This window comes from Hypanus sabinus, chromosome 6, assembly GCF_030144855.1.
Source record: "Hypanus sabinus isolate sHypSab1 chromosome 6, sHypSab1.hap1, whole genome shotgun sequence".
Taxonomy (NCBI): Eukaryota; Metazoa; Chordata; class Chondrichthyes; order Myliobatiformes; family Dasyatidae; genus Hypanus; species Hypanus sabinus.
Window position 1 is genome coordinate 63,773,915 of NC_082711.1, and position 24,384 is coordinate 63,798,298.

General features: G+C 42.1%; 1 long non-coding RNA gene across 2 annotated transcripts in view; it reads left to right on the top strand.

Annotated features, from left to right (window-relative positions):
• The first annotated feature begins 12,901 nt into the window (after positions 1 to 12,901).
• LOC132395544 (uncharacterized) overlaps positions 12,902 to 24,384 on the top strand; it is a 98,343-nt gene continuing 86,860 nt past the window's right edge. Inside the window, exons 1-3 of one of the 2 annotated variants that reach the window (XR_009512664.1) lie at positions 12,902 to 13,810; positions 19,646 to 19,749; positions 19,891 to 20,022. This is a non-coding gene — a long non-coding RNA (uncharacterized LOC132395544). The remainder of the gene's footprint in view (positions 13,811 to 19,645; positions 19,750 to 19,890; positions 20,023 to 24,384) is intronic. The other variant, XR_009512663.1, reaches the window with a different exon arrangement.

Consider the following 24,384-nt stretch of genomic DNA (forward strand, 5'->3'; position numbering starts at 1 on the left):
GTTCCAGGTCAGAGACATCTCAGATCAGACCAACAGCATTCTTAAGGGGCAAGGCGAGTAGCCAGAAGTCCTGGTACAGATGGTACCAGCAACATCTGTAAGTTAGGAAAAGGATAACGTCCTGAAGAGAGAATATAGAGAAGTAGGTTGGAAGCTGAAAAGTAGGAGCTCAAAGGAAGTAATCTTTGGAATGCTGTCTGTACCACATGCCAATGATAATGTAGGTTTTAAGTGAGACATTTTATGTTCAATGAAACCCATAACACATTTTATTGAACTCCCAAACATATACACACAAAAGCACGCGCAAATTCTTTATGTAATAACGTCATCACTTCAGATCAGTCTGTTAAAGTGAAACACCAACTCAATGTCGGTGGTTGTGAATTATGTACATTTCCACCAATTATGTCACCCTACGCAGGCCACCCGCCGGGAACTTCCTAAAACCAGCACTGTGAGCCTGTCTGGAGCTCAGACGAGTCACCCAACTTGGGTCCTGTGTTCCATGGGTGGAGGAACAGTATGTGCCTCTGGCTTGTCCAGACGTGCGTTAACATGCTTATGGTCATGTTGTACAGCAGGGGGATGGTAGCAGAATACTTCATATCTTGGTGGGCCAGCTTAAGGTGATCGACTGAAATATGTACAGGTTTACCTCTCTTACCCCAGGTAGTCGTGGTGTCAGGAATTAACTTACCTGGTACTCATAATGACTGTCCATTTACCAGCGCTGCCACAGACGACTGCAGGTCCTCTTTCGGAGCAGTTCTGAACCCCAGCTGGAACCACGGGAGATGGTGACACATCCATCAGGGAAACCCTCAGAGCAGCCTGTAAAGATCAGTGAAACTGCTCGCATTGGGCCATGGACAGCAGATGATACGCTGTGGTGTGAAGTAACCTAAAGCTGTGCAATTGAGCCATTGCAGCCCAGAAGTCTGAAATGAATTGGGGACTGCGGTCAAAGGAAATCTCAGATGGGGTGCCAAACTGAGCAACGTGGGAGCTGATGAATGACTGAGCCACATCTGTGGCTGTCGATGATGCTGGAGGAATGACCTCTGGCCTCCTGGTGTACCGTCCACCATGATAAAAAGGTGCATGAAACTGCAGAAGGAGAGAAGAGGACCAATAAGGTTTACATTGAAATGGCCAAACTGTCACTCAGGGACCTCAGAAGGTGCCAATGGTGCTGAACAAAATGATTCATTTTTGCCCACTGACATTCCACAGAAGTTGCAGTCCATCACATACATCCTTTCTGAGGCCACGTCAAGCAAACTTCAGTGCAACCAGTTTCCGTGAGGCCTTCCGGCCTAGATCTGAGAGGCCACGTATAGAGTTGAAAACAGTCTGTCTCCAGTTTGCAGGCACAATGAGGTGAGGGTGAATGGTTGAGACATCGTACAGAGAAAAACTCCAGCTTCCCCAAACTTAATGTTATCCATCCGCAGGCCCGTGACTGCTGTTTGGTAAGCCTGGACCTCTGGGTCAGTAACTTGCTTGGCTGCTATGCCAGCATAGTCAATCTCTACATGTAGGGCCTCAATGGCTGGCCGTGAGAGGCAATCAGCCATAGCATTATTTTCCCCCTCAGTATGTTGTCAGTCAGTTGTGAACTCTGACACACAGGCTAGGTGGTGTTGCTGCTGTACAGACTAAGTGCCTGATATTTTGGCCATCATGTGTCAAGGGGTGAACACTGTGAAATGGCGAACCTCTGGAAAAAAATGAAAGTGGCTTCCTGCCAGATAGAGACCGAGAAGCTCATGGCCAAATGTGCTGTAATTCCTTTCGGGAGGACGGAGCTGCCGGCTGAAGAAGCTGAGAGGCTGCCACATGCCTCCGACAAGCTGTTTGTGCACAGCACACACAGCTCAGTCTGAGGTATCAGTAGTAATGGCTATAGGTGCGTTGGGGAGCCAGTGCACAAGTAGAGCTGTGTTAGGAAGAGCTTGTCATCAAATGCCCAGGTCATGTGCACTGGTCAGTCAAACACTTGATTAGGGGTATTGCCTTTAAGCGCACTAAACAGAGAGAGCATAAATTCAGCAGCTCATAGAATGAAACAGTGACAGAAGTTTACTATATGTAAAAACTCCTGTAGTTTTCTTGTATTGCGGGGCAGTAGGAAATCTGTAATAGTTACTTTTGATGGGAGGAGTTGTGTACCGTCTCTGGAGATGCAATGGCCGAGAAAATCAATTGTTGGCCACCCAAAATAGGTTAATTACCAACCCATGTTGATTTAACTGCGAAGGGTCTTTGCCTGAAACGTCGACTGTACTCTTTTCCGTGGATGCTGCCTGGCCTGCTGAATTCCGCCAGCATTTTGTGTCGCTGTGCTGCTCGGATTTCTAGCATCTTCGGGGTTTCTCTTGTTTGCGATCGGACCTTGTGTTTCACCCTTCCCTCCCCCCACCTTTTAACTCTACCCCTCATCTTTTTTTCTCCAGTCCTGCTGAAGGGTGTCGGCCCAAAACGTCGACTGTACTCTTTTCCATATGTTCTGCCTGGCCTGCTGAGTCCCTCCAGCATTTCTTGTGTGTTGCTTGGATTTCCAGCATCTTCAGATTTTCTCTTGTTTTTAATACAGAGTCCATCAGCCTTTGGAAAGTCTGTGCTGCATTTTTCAGTCCAAATGGCATTCGCAGAAACTCAGAATGGCCAACTGGGTTTACCACAGCTGTTTTGGGAATGTCCTTTGAGCATACAGGCATCTGATAGTAGCTCTTAACTAGACTGACTTTGGAAAAAATTAACTTTCTGGCTAAACATGCCAAAATGTCTTGAATGTGTGGGACCAGGTAATGATTGGAGGTGGTGGGTACATTAAGACATTGGTAATCACCACATGGCTGGCAACTACCATTGGACTTAGGGACCACATGAACAGGGGAAGCCCAGGGGTTATTCAATTGGTGTACAATTCCATGTTGACAAACTCAGCCTTTGCAGTTGCCAGCTTTTCCGGGTCAAGTCTACGCATGCGGGAATGTTGTGGGACAAAAGTGGTGCTCGACTCCATGTTTTGCCACGGTAGTGGAGAACGTGGGCTTTGAGAGATCTGGGAATTCGCCAGGCATGCAGTGGTGCATGCACTTGAGAGAGTTGTTGTGGGGAACAAAGTAAAGACCCAAAGTCTTTGACATCCAGAAGCCAGGTCTTAAGATCGACTAACAGTCCTTGGGCATACAGGAAATCTGCACCGAGCAGAGGTCTAGTCACTTTAGCCAGGATGAAGTCCCATGTGTAATGTCGCCCACTGGAACAGATTGTCACCTGTTGTGTCCCTTAGGTCTGGATCCTGTTGCTGTTAGTAGCCTCAAAGTTTTGTCACTCTTGGTCTTCTACTCAATAGGCGATGCTGGCAGCACCTGTGTCACACAGGAAATGTCGTCCTGAAAGGGTGTCCATAAAGAACAGTAGATGACCCTGGCAGCTGGAACCCACGGTGTTCAGAGACCTCTAATGCCCTGTTGCACTGGCATTGTCGAATCTGCGAGGCGGGTTGGCACTTCCTAACATTCGTACCAAAGCAAGCACAGTAAAAGCACAGACGCGGTGTTGTCTGTTTCTCAACCGTGGGTGTCCTTACGCTAGGGGCCTTGCTGACCAGGCTTATTGAGGTAGAGAAAGGAGGAGGAATGATGCATCATTGCCTAGCTGAATGTAGACTATCAGCCATCCTAGCAAGTGCCCTATAGTCCTTCACGGGTGCATTAGCAAGAACTACACAAAGTACATCAGGCATTTGCTTTATGAAGAGTTCTTTAAAAATAAACCAAGAATGGTGATTTCCCAGGAGGCACAGCATGTGGTCCACTAGCTCTAAAGGCCTAGCATCGCCAAGAACAGGTAAGGAGAGCACCTGTTCGGCTTGCTCAGACTCTGATAGTCTAAAATTCTGTAATAGGTGAGTTTTTCAGTGTTCAAGTGTCCACCCACGCTCCTCACCATCTCTGTAACATCCCTAATCCATATCCCTGACCGCCCACACCACTCACCCATTTCTGTGACCCTCTACATCCCTCACCCATCTCTGTAACCTCCCACTCCCCTCATGTGTCTCTGTAACCTCCCACTCCCCTCACCGTCTCTGTGACTCCCACACCCCACACTGCTTTCGTCGCTGTGGAATTGCTGTGTGACACTACCACGTAGTTAAATTTGGTTTCATCAGTGGAGATTTCTCACTGAGCAAGCTGGGCCTCAGCTTATATAAACCAAGTGATGGCACCTTCCTCCCAAAAAGTCCAGCAGTTTCAAAGTGACTGCGTTGGCCAACATGTTCAGTAACTCTGGAACCATCCTGGAGCACCAGGGTCACCAATGTAGTTTTGAACAAATAAAACAAAGTGAGACAGTTCATGTTCAATGAAATTCGTAACACATTTTATTGAACTCCACAACCTAGACAGACAAAAGCACGCTCAAAATCTTTATGTAATAACGTCACCGCATCAGACCAGTCCACTAAAGTGAAACCTCTACTCAATGTCGGTAGTTGTGAATTATGTACATTTCCACCAATTACGTCACCCTACAATAAGAATAGGATGATTTAGCAGATGAATGTGTGGCTGAGGAATTGGTGTAGGGGGCAGGGTTTCAGATTTGAGCATCACTGGAATCTCTTCTGGGGAAGGTATGATCTATACAAAAAGGATGGGTTACATATGAGCTTGAGGTGGACCAATGTCTTGCAGGCAGGTTTGCTAGAGCTGTTGGGGAGGGTTTAAACTAACTTGGCAGTGGGATGGGAACAAGGATGATAGGTCAGCAGGTGGAGCATCGGTTATCATGGTAGATGGAATGTGTAGACAGATCGTGAAGAAAGACAGGAAGTAGACAAGAAGTAACAGCAGTCAGTTGGATGGGTTGAAATTCAAGGCTTTAATGCATTAGGAGGAAGGGTGATTAACTTAGAGCGCGATCAGTGCATGAAACTACAACATTGTGCCCATTCCAGAGACCTAGCTGCGACAAGAGCAGTATGTTCTAGGGTTTCGATGTTTCAAATGAGATAGGTAAAGGCACTGCTAATCAGGGGAAATAATTTTAAGGTGATGTCAGGGGGGATGGCAGAGGTATATTTTGTTGCACAGCGAGTGGTATGTGGAAAACATTGCCAGGAGTGATGATGGAGGCAAATACTGCACATTAGGGACATTTAAGGGACTCAGGTACACACATGTATGAAAGAAAAATGGGAGCGATGCGAGTGGGGAAAAATAGATTATCTTAGAGTAGGATAAAAGGTTGGCAAACCATTGTGGGCTGAAGGGCTTGTACTGTACTATTCCATGTATCTTCACCTATTAAGATCCCAAGGTAAGAAACTTCTATCCCCAAAACTTTGCAATTTCCTAATTGGATTTAAAAGCCTATTTCCCCATTTTATCCTTGTACAGCTTGATTTCAAAATTTGTTTGATAATATTCTGATAAAAGAAGTTGGAATGCTTACTAGATTGTGTTGTTACTGTAGTTATTAATAATTTGTAAATGATTTATTATTTATTGAGACAGTGCAGAAAGCACCCTACTGCCCGGATTTACCCCTAGCCTAATCATGGGAGAATATACAATGACCAATTGACCTAGCAGTACACCTTTGGACTCTGGGGAAACTGGAGCACCCGGAGAAAACCTGGGCACTGCATCACGAGGACGTACAGAATCCTTACAGGTGACATCAGAAAAGAACTCTGAATTCCAGCAACCTGAGCTGTGACAGCTTGGCTCTAACCACTACCCTACTGTGGCACCCAACTGCTCATGTGCTTTTTTGAAGAGCATTTGGGGAAAGTTGGAGACTGTGGATGAAGAACTTTTTTGTGATTCTTCCATTTTGCTGCACAGACAGTGGGATAGCCAAGGTTATAGGTGGCAAAATATTAAGGAATTTACTAATAATGAAACACACTAATTGTTAAGCACAACATCAAGCCAGATCCAATAATGGAATATAGTTCAAATGTGAATTGGTTGACTAGTAAGTCAGCTTAAGAAAAGATCTTTTCACAAATAGTACAATAAAAAAACAAGGCCAGAAATATTGGAATGGTGGGAAGAGGTAAAATGGCATGCGACTGACAATTAGAAACTGCATTAGGTTGATGATGTTGAACAAACCAATGATATACGTGGTGTTTGGTTTCTGAAGCCCATGTGCATTGTACACAATATAGCATCTTAGGTGGAAATAATGGCAAATTGCTGCTCCCTAAGAAATTTACGTTTGGATAGGACAATGAGTAGGAGGTGTTGAATTCATGTGAACTACATCTCCGTTTATGTGGGAAGCTATTGGAGAGGGGAAACTGGGAACAGGGATATTGGTGAAGGAGGGATTCCTGGAGGGGAAGGCAAGGTAAATACTCTGCAGAGTTCAGGCATATGGTAGAAATGGTGAGGTGATTTACAGAATGTGGATCCTGATGGAGTTGAAGGGGGCCTAAAAAGGCCTCTGTAGTTCAGAGAAAGGCAAGGTCATCAATACAAAAGGATAGAAAATCACTACTCTTCTGTCGCTGGATTTGTGAGTTGTTCACACAAACCCAGTTGTTCACCTTTCCCCAGCTGCATGTGATCCATGTGACTTCTGCTGCCTATTCCTAACACCCTGGAAGTTTCTTCACCTTAATTCCTCTCTTGTTTTTTTTTTAAGTAAAGTACTCGTTTTTGACCCTCACCCCCATAATATTCTTTGGCTCAATATCTAGTTTCCCATTCTGGTTACATCTCTAAAAGGACTAGAGAAGTTTTTGTTATAAAGTTGGATGTGAGTACGACTTATATTGATGTTACAGTCTGTATTTAAGAATCCAGTTAGATTGAACATATCAGGGCGATTTTCAATTACTGCCAGCTTGCAGCCTAAAAAAAATCTGGTAGCAGATAAAGTGGAGATGCACTGAGCCAAAGCCACTTAAGAAAATGTTCTGATGTGTAAAATGGCAAGGGGATTACTTGTTGGTTTCAAATAGAAAAAGAATATTAATGTATGGAAATGAATGTCATATACCTGCTGTGCTATAGTGGACAACTTGCTTAAACGTTCAAAGGTTCAAGGTTCAAAGATACATTTAATGTCAGAGAAGTGTATACAATATGCACCCTGAAATTCTTCTTCTTCGCAAACATCCACGAAAACAAAGGATTGCCCTAAAGAATGAATGATAGTTAAACGCTAGAACCCCAAAGTTCTGGCAACTCATTCTATGTATCCATCATGCACTGAGTGAAAACTTGCTCTCATACCCTCTAGTTTTAAACTCCCAGATTTCCTTATCGCTGTAGTGCGCTGAATCTGAAATAATGATGAGTCAAAATACAAGATGGAGATAGGGAACCTAGTGACATGGCGTCATGACAACAAGCTTCCCCTCAATGGCAGCAAAACAAAATTTGATCACTGACTTTAGAAAAGGGAAGGAGAGGGGAGGTGGGGCGTGCATACACACTTGTTTACATCAACATGGCTGAGGTCAAGATGGTTGAAAGCTTCAAGTTCCTTGGGGTGAATATCACCAATAGTGTGTCCTGGTCCAAACTCATAGATGCCATGGCCAAGAAAGCTCTTCAGTGTCTCTACTTCCTCAGACGACTAAAGAAACTTGGCATATCCTCTTTGACCTCACTAACTTTTATTGATCCACCATAGAAAGTACTCTATCTGAATGCATCCTGGCTTGATCTGGTAACTGCTCAGTCCCAGACTGTAAGGAACTGCAGAGAGTTTTGGACACAGGTCAGTACATCTTGGAAATCAGCCTCCTCTCCATGGATACTGTTAACATTCTAGCTGCTAATGTAAAATAGTCCCCGATGATCCAATCTCTCCTTGTAACTCAAGTAGGAACTCCAATTCCTGTGATGTCTTAGTGGCACGACTGGTGATGGCAAGCTTACTACATGCCTTCTTCGTCACTCTGTCCACATGCAGTATGTCACCATGTTTAGGGAATTATGCATTTATATCCCTAGACCTCAATGTTCAATAACACTCCCCCAACCCCTGTCATTTACTGTGCCAAATTGCACCATTTGCCTGAGTTAAATTCCATCAGTCATTTCCTTGCCCAATGGGCACGTCTAAATTCTGTTATAAGCTTCACAGCTTCACTACGCGATCAGTTTACTAATCATAAGATCTTCTGATCACTGCAGCACACTACTCGTTACCTCTTTAATCTGAAAAGCAAATCTCCACTACCACTGTCTATTTCTACCACCAAACCAAATTTGTATACAGTTTGCTGGCTTGCCCTAGATCAGAATCAGAATCAGCTTTAATATCACTGGCATATGTCATGAAATTTGTAAACGTAGCAGTAGGCAGCAGTATAATGCAATACATGATCATATAGAAAAAAATAACTAAGTCAATTACAGTAAGTATATATATGTATATTAAATAGTTAAATTAAAATAGTGCAAAAACAGAAATAATATAAATATGTTTTCATGGGTTCAATGTCCATTTAGGAATTGGACAGCAGCGGGGAAGAAGCTGTTCCTGAATCACTGAGTGTGTGCCTTCCGGCTTCTGTACTTCCTTCCGGACAGTAACAATTTCCTAGGTGATGTGGGTCCTTAATGTTGGACACTGCCTTTCTGATGCACTGCACCTTGAAGATGTCTTGGATACTTTGGATGTTAGTATGCGAGACTGAGCTGACTAACTTAACAACTTTCTGTAGCTTCTTACAATCCTGTGCAGTAACGTTCCCTGCCACCTCACACCACCCCCTGCCACATACCAGACAGTGATACAGCCTGTCAGAATGCTCTCCATGGTGCCATGTATTCTAACCTTCTGGACTAGGCCACCAGGCAGGACGTTATTAAAGGCTTTGATAAAATCCACGTATACAACATCTATTGCCCTATCTTTACCATTCCTCATGGTGAAATGCTTAAAAAAAGCTCAATCAAATTTATGAAACATGCTATCTCTGAACAAAGAAATGCTGATTTTCCCTAATCAATTTTTGCCTTTCCAAATTCTCATACATTTTGCCCTTCAGAACTCCTTCCAGTAAATTTTCCACCATTGACATTAGGCTCACAGTCTGTGCTTCATTGGCTCATTGTTGCATCACTTTTAAAATAAAGCACAATAGTATCTACCTTTCAATCTTCTAGTATCTCACAAATAGCTAACAAAGCTCCCAGTAATCTCCAGTCTTGCTTCCCAGCATCCTAAGATATATGTGGTCAGGTCCCAGGGATTTATTCACCCTTATGTATAGCTTGATAATGTTGGTAAGCTTTAGGATATCACTGTTTTATTTCCTGAACATGCTAGCTTTCATGTCCTTCTGTAAGGTAAATGCAGATGGGAGATACTGTTCCAATACCATGCTGATATCCTGTAGCTCTGAAGGTAGATTACTGTACTGATTCTTAAGGAGGCTTGCTCTCTCCCTAGTTACCCTTTTATCATCTTAATCTATTTATTATTTTCTAAGATTTCCCATTTCTTTATCTATCAGGGGTACATACAGGTCTCACCTACCCTGCAAAGAGTCCAATAATTGATATACCTGAACCTGCTACACCAGCTCTTTAGCCAGGCATTCAATGGTATTATCTTCCTATTTCTAGCCTTGTTTTTAAGTGACACAGGGAGTAATTCTGAGATATAGCCCTAGAGGCACTTTTTAAAAAAAGAAAACTGTCTGCTCTCCAGCAAACTTCATCATGATCATCATGACTCCAGTATTTCCACTATTTTTAATGTTTCTTAATTGTACATATGATTTTTTAATGTTCTATCGCTGAGCAGCAGTGAACCATCTGATTGGCCTATCAGAGTTCTCTTTGGGAACTAGTTGACTTGATCAGCATTTCTGATCTGGTTATTGTTCGCGATTGCACTTAATAAAAAAAATCTTTCCAGCTAACTCCAAAAACTACCTTTGTGGAACCTCATCTCTCTTCCTGCCTATGCTGTTAGAGCTGAGTGGAAGAGGGGACCAAGTGTAGTTTGCTGATGACACTAAATTGAGTGGAAAAGCAAATTGTGCAGAAGATGTGAAGAGTCTGCAGAGAGATATAGATAGATTAAGTGAGTGGGCAAGCGTCTGGCAGATGGAGTACAATGTTGGTAAATGCTCTTTGGAAGGAAAAATGAAAGAGCAGATTATTACTTAAATGGTAAAGAATTGCAGTATGCTGCTGTGCAGGACTTGGGAGTGTTAGTGCATGAATCACAAAAGGTTGGTTTGCAGGTGCAGCAGGCTATCAAGAAGGCAAATGGAATGTTGGCCTTCATTACTAGAGAGATTGAATTTAAGAGCAGGGAGGTTATGCTACAACTGTACAGGGTACTGGTGAGACCGTACCTGGAGTACTGTGTGCAGTTCTGGTCTCCTTACTTGAGGGAGGATATACTGGCTTTGAAATTGGTGCAGAGGAAGTTCACCAGGTTGATTCCAGAGATGAGAGGGTTAGACTATGAGGAGAGTTATATTAGAAGCAAGAGGGTAGCTGGGGAAAGAATAGCGTCTCTCAGGGTCTAAAGCTGAAATCCATATAAGCTGCAAGATATGAGCAGGATCCTAAAAGTATCTTCCGGCACATGGTGTAAGTGACCAAAGGCGACATCTTGCAGACAGCTTACAAAACTACTGGATACTCTCCTTCCTCTTATTCTGAACTGTGATCAAATGCAGCCTGTAATTTCCTTTTAAGAATGCATTTTTGGGCCGACAGAACATTCTGGCGCTTCAGCAGTCTCCTGGGGGATTTAGTGTGGAGTCCAGCTACAGCCATTGCCGGGGCGTATGTTGTGTTGATTCCTAATGGCGGACCATGAATCCGTAACCAGCTCCACTACTCCACAGTGCTAAAGTGTTGAGCGAGATTAAAACTGACGAGGCCGAGAGTGGAAATGGAATGGGTGTTCAATGCTGTCTGCCTGAATTTTACAGTTTCCCTCTCCCTGATGCTGGTGCAAGGGGAAGGAGCCTTGGGCCCATACTGCAATGTTTGGTCGCCTCAGTGGACTCACTTTTGGCTGTGGTTTGATGTTTATCGTTGTAGCGCTGAACACGGTTTCCTACTTGCACAATTTGATTGAGGCATGTTGGTGCGGAACTGAATCTGCAGCTGTGGCCTGCAGCCATTGACACAGCGATGAACTGACTGCACACACAAAATGCTGGTGGAACACAGCAGGCCAGGCAGCTTCCATAGGAAGAAGTCCTGACGAAGCGTCTCGGCCCGAAATGTCGACAGCGCTTCTCCCTATAGATGCTGCCTGGCCTGCTGCGTTCCACCAGCATTTTGTGTGTGTTGTTTGAATTTCCAGCATCTGCAAATTTCCTCGTGTGATGAACTGACTGACTTGGTGGCCCCTGGACCAGCTTCCCTCACTTGAGCAGCTTGTGGCTGTAGACTCACTTTTAGGGATTCTTCAGTTTGTTGTTTAACGTTTTGTGTGTTCATTGTTCGCTTTTTGTTGTTTACGTGATTTATTCTTTTTTCTCACGTTTGATGGTCTTGCTGTGTGGGGGTATTTCTTTAAACAGGTACTATGGTGTTTCTTTGTTTCTTAAGGTTGTGTATTGTATGCATACTTTGATAATAATGTACTTTGAACTTTGAACATTCTTCTCATCAATATTCACCAGAGAGAAGGATGCGGAGGATAGGGCTAAATAGATATCTCCCAGGATATCATGGGAAATACAAAAGAGATTTTTGGGGGTCTAATGCAGATTCTTACATCTTCCTTGGCTAAGGGATATTGAACCTTGAATATACTGAATATTCCAGAATACTGGAGGGTAGGTAGTGGGTTGAAAAAAAGACAGGAGCAGTAAGTACAGAAAGGCATAGGCAAATGAGCTATATATCAACAGTAGGGAAGTTATTGGAAACAGTTCTAAAGAAACAGAATTTATTTGCATTTGAAAAGACAGGGGATGATTAGGAGTCAACTTAGCTTTGTGCATGGGAGATAAGGACCTAAATAAGACAATTGAAGGTGAGGCAGTAGATGTAGTTTGCAGTCTTTACCAAAGCGTTTGACAAAGTCCTGCATGATAGGCCAGTCCAGAAGATTTGGGCACATGTCATGCAAGGTGTTTTAGCAAAGACACCTTGGATCTCATGTGGCCAAATGGTCCTAATGAAGAGACTCCACTTTAGTGTTGACTCCATTGACACTGACTGATCTGATGAGTTCCTCCAGCACTTTGTGTGTGTTGCTGCTGTAAGGAGTGATTGGATTGGCAGGCTGTGTTTATGCCCCAGTCGAATGTTAGAGGCTGAGGGATGGTCATATAGAGGTTGATAAAACTGAGGGGCATAGATAAGCTGAATGGCCATGGTCTTTTTCCTAAGGTAGGATAGTCTGAAACTAAACAGACAGGTTTAAGGTGTTGGATTCTGGTGTTTAAATCCAATGTTCTTTTAGAAATCAGGATCAAGGCACAAAACTTGTTTCATGCTCATGATCATTTTTATTAAGAGTTGATAGAATGAAGAGAGCAGGAACAGAACAATGACAGGGGGTCTTACTATTTGGAGGAGAGAGGATCTAAAGAAAAGAAAGATGGCACCTAGCACAAGACAGCTACTATTATACCATAGAAAAAATAACAATTCATCCTAACCTATGGATAGTAGTAATCCAATTAGAAATACTTATTCATTACTGCAGTAAAAAGTTAACCAATGAGAAAATACTAGCCACTTAATAAAAGAACAAAGCTTCCAGAATTATACCTTGTATAGCCACTAGGGGCATATTAAACTGTTATGTATATAAAGGCTAATTAAAATACAAGCAGATAATTGATTGTTAAGCTACAAAGGAAATGGCAATTACAATTAAACAGTTGGATCGAACAAAGATGAGAGACAAGAAATTTGAAGGAGATCTGAGGCAAGTTTTTCCACACAGAAGATGGTTATTATATAGAATGAGTTGTCAAAGGAATTGGAAAAGTCAGATATGTTTACAGTATTTTAAAAGGCATTTAAGCAGGTACTTGGATAGCAAAAGAGTAGAGGAATACAGGCCTAATGTATTACAGCTGGCATGGGTAAATTGGACTGCAGGGCCCATTTCAGTGGTATACAGCTGGACAGGAGCTTTCATTGACAGCCCCGTGATAGGCGCTGGTTTATCCACTATACAAACTGAAGAGAAATAAAGTGACAGCAGGAACCTGGATGAAAAGCAGCTCTCTGATCAAAGAATGCAAGGTAGCACCCTAGATGTGTCCTTCTGAATATATCTATACAGATGGTGCCCTGAAATCTTTGATCAATAAGATCAGACCTCCTAATCTGTTGTATAAATGATGAGTTACTCCATGATCCTTTGAAATCTGCAAGAACTATTCTCGTCTGGAAAGCATCAGGGGTTACATTTGCTTGCTTGAAAAGTGCAGCTCTGGGCAGTTTGAGGTGAGATTTGTGTATACAATGCTTAACATGGCACGATGGCTGGTAGAGCTGGAGAGACAAGGCGGCAGATGCTGCAATCTGTTGAAGGAACTCAGTGGGTCAGTCAGCATTTGTGTTGAGGGCTGTGGGGGAAAGGGATTATTAATATTTTAGGTTGAAACCCTACGTCAGACCAACAACATTTCTTTCACCCCACCTCACCACTATAGATGCTGTTGAACTTGCTGTGCTCCTCCAGCAGATTGTTTGTAACTTATGGAGCTGACGCTTCACAAATCCACTGTAAACAGGATTCAGTCTGTGTGGAGTTTGCCTGTTCTACTGTGACCATGTGGGTTACCACTGGATGCTTCAGTTTCACAGTGATGTGCGGATGGGTAAGTAAGCACTGGGGAAGTTGGCAGTAATGTGGTGTGATTGGGCTACACAGAAAATTAGTGTGCGTGTGGGGTGGGTGGCAGATGGGATTACTCTTTTAAATTGGCATACATTTAATGGACCAATTTATGATAAGGAAATATGGGCAAGGGAAGCAGTCCAAATAATTGTTGCATCAACCAGGATAAGTAATTTAAACATCTCACAGAATATTATGCTAAATAGTTACTTCTGTGTGCTTCAAGTTTTAGATACTTTTATTCTGATCATTTGGAACTTCTCCTTTGCCTTGTTCAAACTAAGTAATCTGCTTTAATCCAAGAGAGGATTTCTTCAACACAAACTGTGCCAAGATTAAATCTAGTCCAGTTTATGTTGGAGAGAAGTATACCATTTATTACTTTTGAAACTTTGGATTAAAGAATTGATCTGTATTTTCTCAACTATTTAATAGTTAAAAACAAAATTTGTTCATTTATATCATAAAACTGAATCCTCAGAAGAAGTGCTGTGAGCTCACTTGGAACATTCTGCAGCTTCTCCAGGAAGTTCAAAGGCAGTTAAAATGGCTCAGGATGGACTAGATGGGCTGAAGGGCCTGTTTCTGTGCTGTGCTTTTCTATGATTCTATGTTTGAGAAAGAAAGAATGAGAAAAAAGTTGGATATAGAAAACCTTGCGAGGAATTCCTCCACTTGAAAAGTTGTTGGCAATGAGCAGCTAGCTAAATAGTACCTCTAAAATCTGCTGATGCTTGTCACTCCCAATGGGCGCTCTGTAGATCCAGCACTGAGCACTAATAGTGTTGTTTACAATGAAAATCCATGTTGTGATCTTTTTGTCATCATAGGACATCAGTATAAGTGCTTTATGTCCAATATGCAGCTATTTCCAATTGAAGATCATAACAGCAGACATGAATACTCTGGAAACAGGTGACAATTGTAGTTTCATTCCTCTAGAAAAGGGGACTTACAATTGTCCTTGGCCAATGAACCGTGGAAATAAGAATTAACAATATGGTGCATGTCCACAACAGGCTTTTAGCAATGAAAGGCCATCTCATATTTCTCATGTTTGTGACATACACATAACGGATCCTATACCAGCTCTCAAATGATACCATCAGCACCATTCCTCCATTTTGGTTTCCATGGAAAATGATTCCCTCTCATGCCCATTGACACCCCCTGATATTCACTGCTACCCTGCTACCCACCTACCCACCTACAACTTGCTGTAATTTTCAAGAGCAATTTTCTGCAGCCAGTTAACCTACCACCTCATTTTGGAATATGGGTAGAAACCAGAATATGTGGGTCACAGGATGAACATGCAAACTCTGCATGGTCAGCACCAGAGGTTAAGACTGAACCCATTTCACTGGAGTGGTTTGGCAGCAGGACTAAGGTCGGTGCCATACACTCCCTGTTTATACTGTTGCAAGCCTGTTGCTTCCTGTTCTTGATCATCGGGCTGGGCAATTCAAAGAAGTATCTTATCAGATAAAGGAGGAAAGAAATTAGTTGATTCTGGACCTAACCCTTCAGTCGCAATAGCAAATTTTGTCCAAAAAGGCAGCCATTTTAAAGAGGAACTTAGCACACAAACATGACTTGTGCAAGGCATAGTTTTCTCAATCTCATGAGAACAATAATCCTGGCCTTCCCTTTGGAATTAGGGCACCAGGGTTGCTGGTGGCAGGAGGAATGGCCAGGAGGCTCTTCCTGGCTGCACATAAAAATTATTTTAAATAACGACTTAGAGTTGTTTGGCCTGGGGCCACTGAATTATCCTAATCATGTTGAGCGCTAGCTGTTCTACTTCACAATTGATCCATTTTACTCCTGTATATTGGCTGCACCAGATACCAGTCACGGGTTATCTGGATTTATGCCTACAAAAGAGTGGTGGCAAACCTAGGAGAAATGTAAATGAACAATACATGGACAGCAAGACACAGGTGAAACTTGTCTTTCCAAAATAAGCTGTGCTAGAAAACAAATTACAACATTTCATCTCTTTGCTTCTGTGGCCTTGCAATCTAACATTGAAGCTTAATTTCATCAGTATGTTTTGATCTGCTTTGTATCTGGTAACCCAAAATAAATCACTAAATGTTGGATCCATTCTAATGAATTTTTGCTGTTCTTTGTGATTTCCAGAAGCACTTTTCTATATTTGATCTATAGTATATAACAATATACTGCAAGTAATAAAAGATGATGCTAAGAAAGAAGCAGCTATTAACCATATGAACGGTATAGGTTCATATTAAGCTATTCATCATTTGCCGCACATCTGGTGCAGTTAGATTTTCTGTTCATAGCTGAAAGTTACGCTTCAACATGTGCTTACAGGAAAAATAAGGTAATGTAATAGAAACTCAAAGTTTTACTTTTCAATCATGAGTTGCTGGGCCCACTATATAAATCCATCAGACCTCCTGCTGATCTGCTCGATAAATCTAAATAATTCTGTGAACATTTTCCCCACTACATCCAAAAAAGTCATTTGTAACAATAAAGATTTATTCTATGTGTTCTGTCATGTGTTTCCCCTTGGGCATAGAACAATTGAAGTCTGTTAATTGGGCTGCCCAAGTGAAAATGAAATTGCTCCATTTATTGGTTCACCTCAGTCTAGGAAAACCCATCAGGACTGATTGCACATACAGTGGAAATCAATCAAGTTCCCTGAAAAAGAAATTTTCCCATTAACAATGTCCCCATTAACTCCTCTGAGCTGCTTTGACTTAATTCCATTTTTATTTCTAAAGAGTCACTTTGAGAGGAAAGATACTTCAGGGGCTATTTTTAATTTCCATTCCTCAGGAAGGATTAGCATAACGATTGATCTACTCCTGCCTTATATAGAATGATAATAACAAACTTAAGTGTCACAAGGTATCTGAAGAGAGCATCAGAGTTAAAGTTTCAGTCAAAGACCTTTCCACGTCTGGGTTATTCTCCTTGGATAATTAATACTCTGACTCATTCATTTTCTTGCCGTTAGGAAAAGCAGCCAGTGAACTGGATGAGTCATTGGTGAATAAAATAGTTCATATGAGACTTGTAGTTCATATAAGCTACTCATATGGGCAAGGTTAACAGAAAATGATTATGTGAAAGGCATCATTTGACTTTTCAAGGTAGATACATGCTTATTTTATTGTAATTTTGGTGAGTTTTTTTTTGCTGCAACTGTCCTTGAGGCATTTATAAGAAACATGCCGGATGTAAGATACAATAACACCATTTCGGTTATTTATGATGTTCCTTAAAGGTGCTATCAGTTTTGGAATTCTGCATATTCAAAAAAGACCAGAATTTTTCTAACTTACTGTATATTATTTATTCTGTATATCGTGTCTCACCCTTTACAAGTACAATTTAGAATCTATTTTTTTTTCACTGTCCCATCATGGCTTGAAAGCTAACATTTACACCAAAATTGCTAAATGGAGAACAGTAGACTTACCCACTCTATAGAACGTAGAAATGTACAGTACAGGCTCTTCAGCCCTTTAACCCACTCCAAGATCAATTTAACCTTTCTCGTCCCCCATAGTCCTCCATTACTCTATCATCGTGTGTCTATCTAAGAGTACCTTAACTATCTGCTTCTATCATCACTCCACCCCTCGACAGTGCATTCCATACACTTAACACTCTCTATGTAAAATAACAAAAAAACTACCTCTGACATCTCTCTAGTACTTTCCTCCAATCACCAAGAAAGTATGTCCTCTTGTATTAACAATTGCCTCCTGGGAAAAGGGAAGAGGCTGTCCACTCTATCTATGCTTCTTGTTATCTTATATAACTATATCATCCTTCTTCACTCAAAAGAGGGAAGCCCTATCTAGCTCAACCTTTCCTCATAAGACATGTTCTTTAATCCTGGCAGCATCTCAGTAAATCTCCTCTGCATGCACTCTAAGGCTTGCACATCTTTCCTGTAATGAGGTGAACTGAACACCATACTCTGAGAGTTCCATAGAAATGCACCATTACATTGTGGCTCTTGAATTCAATCCCCCAACTAATGAAAGCCAACACACTTTACACCTTGTTAATCACCTTGCACAGCCACTCTGAAGGATCTGTGGACTTGCAGGGATTTATTTGGTTCCGGTTCCCTAACGTGGTATGCAAGAAACCACAGTCAGATGCATTTCTTGCTGGTGTAGTCATCCAACATCATGCTGGAGGAAATCATCAGTGCCCTGAGCTTCCATTCTCATTGCTCTATCTGTACAAAAATAAAGTAAGCAAGAGAAACTTTCCAGAATGTCTCTGCCTCCTCATGTTGAAACCTTCTAAGCCAGAACCTTAAGTCCCCACTCTACATCTGTCCACTCCCACATGGCGCTCTGCTGAAACCTGAACCCTAAGCTGCACACTCGGCTCACGCCCGACTGCCTGGCCAGACACCCAAGTTACCACATTGTCAAGTTTGCCGATGACACAGGTGGGGCTCGTCACCAACAATGATGAGATGGCCTACAGATAGGAGATGGTGCCAGGCAGATAACCTCTTCTCCAATGTCAACGAGACAAAGGACATGGTTATTGATCTCAGGAGATCTTCCACCACTCACTCCCTCTTTACATCAGTGGCACAATGGTGGAAGCTGCCAGCAGTCTCAAACTCCTGGGAGCGCACATCTCGCACAAACTCTCATGGTCCCAGAACACATCCTACACAGTCAGGAAAGCTCACCAACACCTCTGTTTTCTGAGGGGCTGAAGAGTGCTGGACAATACACATCAATACTGATGACCTTTCTCAGATACATAGCAGAGAGCATCCTAACATGCTGCATCACTGCATGATACAGAAACTGCACTGCAGCAGACAGGAAGGCTCTAGAATGGGCAGTCAAAACTGTCCTATGCTTCACTGGCACCAGCCAACCAGCCATCGAGAACATAAGTCCAGAAAGGTGCAGGAAGAGGCCATCAATATCATGAAGGCTTCCATCCACCTGCTCATGGACTGCTTATCCTAGACCTCCCATCAGCATCCATGCCAAGGCCACCAGGCTTATCAACACCTCTACCCACTAATCCACGTCACAATACCTCCCACCACCAGTACTTTATCATTTCCTGTCAGAGTGCACTCCCCTACTCTGTGTAACTTTATATGCATACAATCAATCTATGCATGTAAGCTATCTTATGTATTTGTATTTATTGTGTTTATTTATTATTGTGCTCTTTATCTGATTGTGTTGCATTGGATCTGGAGTAACAATAATTTCATTCTCCTTTACACTTGTGTACTGGAAGCGACAGTAAGCAATCTGGAAACCTAACTTTTTTTATTGTTTCAAGAGAATCTCGTGCTGTGAGACCTGCCCATCCCAGTGGTTGCTACTCTCCCACCACCCGTCCTCCCAATCTCACTCTCCCTCTCTCTCACGATCCTCCAAAGTGTAGGCAGAGAGCATACTTTGCCATTCATTCTTCATTTTGTTCTCCTCTGACTTGTGTTTTGTCCTCTGTCCCCTGCCTCTCTCTCTATCCCCTTGGGGCTAATTAGAAGTAGACATGTTGTGTGCTGTATTGGAGTAGAGAGACACATCAAGCGGCCTGTGTACTAGCTGTCACATATTAGTGATTATCAGTGGCCTGAACTTGGTTGATTCATGATGGTATTGGGTAAATAGCAGGGTGGAAGTGACATACTACATTGGTTGATGTCATTTTACTAATCGGGCAGAGGACCAGTTTTCAATATCAGGCAGGAAAGGACTTCTTTACCCGTCATATTCCCGTTACTGTGTTTGTGTTTTCTTTCAGTGCTGTCTTTTTTTTGTTACTTTAGGATGAAGTACGCGCTGCAGCAAGTATGTCAGGATCCAAATTGTTTTCCCAGGTTTAAGTGATATTCATGAGAAATCCATTTTAAGAAGCTGTAATATAATCAAGGTAATTTTTTTAGGCACAATTGTCATTTGAGTTCTTTTAAAGGAATTGTTCATTATAATGAATGAATCCAATAATAATTGACCCATAACCATTTGTCATTTTCCCTTGCACCTTCTACTTTTCTGTTTGTTTTTCTCACAGGCAGTAAATGGAGAGGTCATGATGCACGCTTCAGTCAGACTATTCAGAAGCAGATGCAAAGTACAGTGCAGTAGTATGGGTAGCAAGTGGGGAAAATCGGCTGGGATGTGAATTCATTTCAATTTTTTAAAGGTGAATTGGGCAGCTCTCTTTTCTGGTGTCTTGAATGTTTATTCAAAATAATGACCTTGAGTGAAGCAAGAGGAAATGATAGAGGTCACGTGGTTTTGCTACTTTCTCACCAGCAAGCATTGCAGCAGTGCCCCCATGAAGTCCTGTTCCCTACTTTGTATGCTCTTTACAGGGAAACCATTAATTGGTATCAAAAATCTAGTCACTTTTGCTTAGTACTCCCTGAAGAATCAACACATTGAAAGTGATATTTACATTTATATTGCTTAAAATAACAATGGTAATTGTATGTGCATGAAGATGAATGCTGAGAGAGGAACATATTGAGAGATACAAAGACTGACAGTCATTTACAGAGACAGTAAAATTGTGTGAAGTAGGTATTGCCAATTCTCTCTTGAATACGGCATGTCATCTGAGGCCTTAAAGTGAGTTTATTGAAGCCAATGTATGGCATCTAAATTATGAAGCAGAGAAATGAAATATTTTCCTAAATGCTGTTGTTGCTAGTTTGCAGTGGAAATGCTCATTATACAGAGATTCTCATTTGAATATAACACACACATTTGAACAAAATCAAATGTTTGTCCTTTAATAGTATCTAATGTGAGCAGCTGTGAATCTTTTGCTGCAAGCTTATTACATTTGAACTGACAATCAACCTAGCATCGTGATGTGCTAGTTATGCTGCTGCACTGGTAATTATAGTGAATTACTTCAAATTCTACAAAGATGGGTTGAAAATTTGAGCAACACACACAAAATGCTGGAGGAACTTATCAGGCCAGTCAGCATCTAGGAAAAGAGTACAGTCAATATTTTGGGCCAAAACCTTTCAGCACGACTGGAGAAAAAAGCTGAGGAGTAGATTTAAAAGGTGGAGGGGGGGGGGGAGAGGAGAGAGAAACACAGGGTAATAGGTGGATCTGGGAGGAGAAGGGATGAACAAAAGAGTTGGGAAGTTGAATGGTGAAAGAGACAGAAGGCCATGGAAGAAAGAAAAGGGGGGGGGGGAAGGAGCACCAGAGAGAAGTAATGGGCAGGCAAGGAGATAAGGTGAGAGAGGGAAAAGGGGATGGGAAATGGTGAAGGGGGGCATTATCAGCAGTTAGAGAAATTGATGTTCATGCCATCAAGTTGGAGGCTACCCAAACGGAATATGAGGTGTTGTTCCGCCAACCTAAGTGTGGCCTCATCATGATAGTGGAGGAGGCCATGGTTGGACATATCGGAATGGGAATGGGAAGCGGAATTAAAATCAGTGGCCACTGGGAGATCTCACTTTTTCTGGCGGATGGAGCGTAGGTGCTTGGTTAAGCAGTCTCCCGATCCATGTTGGGTCTCACTGACATACAGAAGGCCACACGGAGAGCACCAGACATAGTTTATGACCCAACAGACTCACAGGTGAAGTGTCCCCTCACCTGTAAGGACTGTTTAGGGCCCTGAATGGTAGTGAGGGAAGAGATGTAGGGGCAGGTGTAACACTTGTTCCACTTGCACAGCTAAGTGCCAGGAGGGAGATCAGTGAGGAGGGATGAATGGACAAGGGAGTCACGTAGGGAGTGATCTTTGCGGAATGCAGAAAATGGGGAGGAGAGAAAGATGTGTGGAGGTGGGATCCCGTAGGGTGGTGGGAGGATGGAGTAAGAGCAGACATGTTAGAAATGGTCGAGGGCAGCATTGATGGTGGTGGAAGGGATGCCCCTTTCTTTGAAAAAGGAGGACATCTCCTTCGTTCTGGAATGAAAAGCCTTATCCTTACAGCAGATGTGGCAGAGACAGAGGAATTAAGAGAAGGGGATGGCATTTTTACAAGTAGCAGGGTGACAAGAGGTATAATCCAGGTAGCTGTGAGAGTCCGTGGGTTTATAATAGACATTGGCAGATAACCTGTCTCCAGAGATAAAGACAGTGAGATTGAGAAAGAGGAGGGAGGTGTTGCAAATGGACCAGGTAAATTTGAGGGCAAGGTGGAAGTTGGAGGCAAAGTGGATGAAGTTGACAAGTTCAGCATGGCTGTAGGAAGCAGCACTATTGCAGTGGTTGATGCAGCGTAGGAAAAGTGGAGGCCAGACACCAGTGTAGGCTTGCTCCACGTAGCTGACAATCAGGCGGATAGCTGGGACCCATGCGAGTGCCCATGGCTACCCCTTTTGTTTGAAGGAGCCAAAGGAGAAATTATTAGAGTGAAGACAGGTTCCTCTATACAGAGGAGAGTGGTGGTGGAGGGGGACTGGTTAGGTCTAGTGTCCAGAAAAAAACGTAGAGTTTTGAGGCCATCCTGGTGGGGGACGGAGGTGTATGGGGACTGGACATCCATAGTAAAAGTAAGATACTGGGGCCAGGGAACCTCAAATCATTGAAACTAACCATGTACCTACCCAGATATATTTCAGACATTGTAATTACACCTGCCTCAACCACTCCTGATCCAGTTTTGAAAAACTCATCTTGCTCCTCAGTATTCTTTAGGAAAGGAAATCCAGTGCCCACAGTGTTAGGTCAATGGAACTTGAGTTCATCTGCAGTCTTTTGACATGGCTGTGGTTGAGTCTAACATCCTTACAAGTGAGTGCCTACCGTTGCATTACTAACTCCTAGGTCTTGGCTATTATATTTGAAGTCAAAAAAGGAGTCCATAGCCTACAAAAATGAGTGCATGGAATAAAGGGAAAGAGGTCAGGAAACAGAAGGAGGTGTTGGGCGGGTCATGAGGGACACTGTATTCAAGACACTGCGCATGAAAAAACTGTTGAGTTTGTTTTGAACAGGAAACTTGATTGGTTCTATGGAGAATGAGTTATTCCAAAAAAAAGTTATGGATAAGTGTGAAATATAAACATTCAGTGATTGGCAAAATGAATAATGGTGCGACTAATATTAGTGCAGCATCAACATTGACTGTTCTGATTAACTGCAACGTGTCAACATTCAAGGTAACTTAGCCACAGCTACATTGATAGAGTATCACCTGTCTAAAAATGGACCATATTCATTCTCCCAAATGAAAACAATAGAATAGATTAATGTACAGTGAGAACCTATTGAAACTGACAGTGGTATGCAGGATGAGGTGTGAATGCATGTTAGATGAAATTTACTAAAGGGTGTTCACAAAGGAATACGCCTGTACCTGGGCCTATAAACTCTTCCTGACAATTCTATGCATGTATCCACATAAACCAGACTGAAGCTAAATATGTTGGAATATTGGCTAGATATTCAATATTCTCAATCTGTTCATGATTTCAGCATAGTTCTGTCACAACTTGAGGTATATTTATCCCTGATTTTCATTCACAGATTTAATTAGCTCTATATTTAAGTAACTATGGAAACAAAAATACCTTTCATCAGTAGGTTTTATTTTTATGGAAACAAAAATACCTTTCATCAGTAGGTTTTATTTTTGTTTCAAGAAAATCTGTGCACCTTTTGCATTTTAATATGCATTAATTATAACCAGAAAAATCACATAGCTGTTGCCCTATGAGGTTCTCTTCTATTTAAATATTGTTTCCTATATGACAGCATGTCAGATTGTTAAAGACTTCAATCTGCTTATAAACTGCTGTGTATTTACTGAAACTAGCCTGCCTAATTGTGCATAAGTTTTATTGGAGTATCTTGTAGATCAGATAGAATATGGTCATATTTTACACTTGAGTCCAAGAAACCCAGGATCTGGAATTATATAATGCATTGAGCTTCTGTAGATTATTGAGAATCAGTCTGATATCCAATGTCCTTACCCCATGGCAAGCAAATATTTCCACTTCAAGTATTTATCCAATGACCTTCCAAAAGTTACAGTTGAATCTCCACCCCCTTTCAGCCACCTGTTTCCGATTGTAGCATCTGGTGGTGGAAAATAAATTCTCATTTCTCTGTAGGTTGCATCAGTTACCTTTTTAGTCCTTTTCCCCAGTTACTCATTCTCCTGCTATCAAAATCACTTACATATTTACTCTGGAAAAACTCTTGGATGTAGAACTTCTGCATTTTTCCTGTAAGTATACTTTATCCATAACATATACAGTAAGTGCAGTTGCAACACGTCTTTCTCTATGTTCATTCAGCCATCTGTTCAATCCTTCCTCACTAAACAATGCACCCATGAAACAATGGCGAGGGTGCTGATGTTTACTAATAGTTGGACCCTAGCCTGCGGTCCTTCCCAATGTACACCTTACAATGGTTACACTGAGTTACAGTCATTCCTCAGCAAGTATTCCTACATTTTGGAATGTTCCAGTTAGTAGCATTCACTTATAGGCATCTGACATTGGTCTGTTCAAAACCTGTTGGTCTTCCATCTTCATTTAGTTGGTGATCTTCAGTTGCTATTTGTCTCTGGAT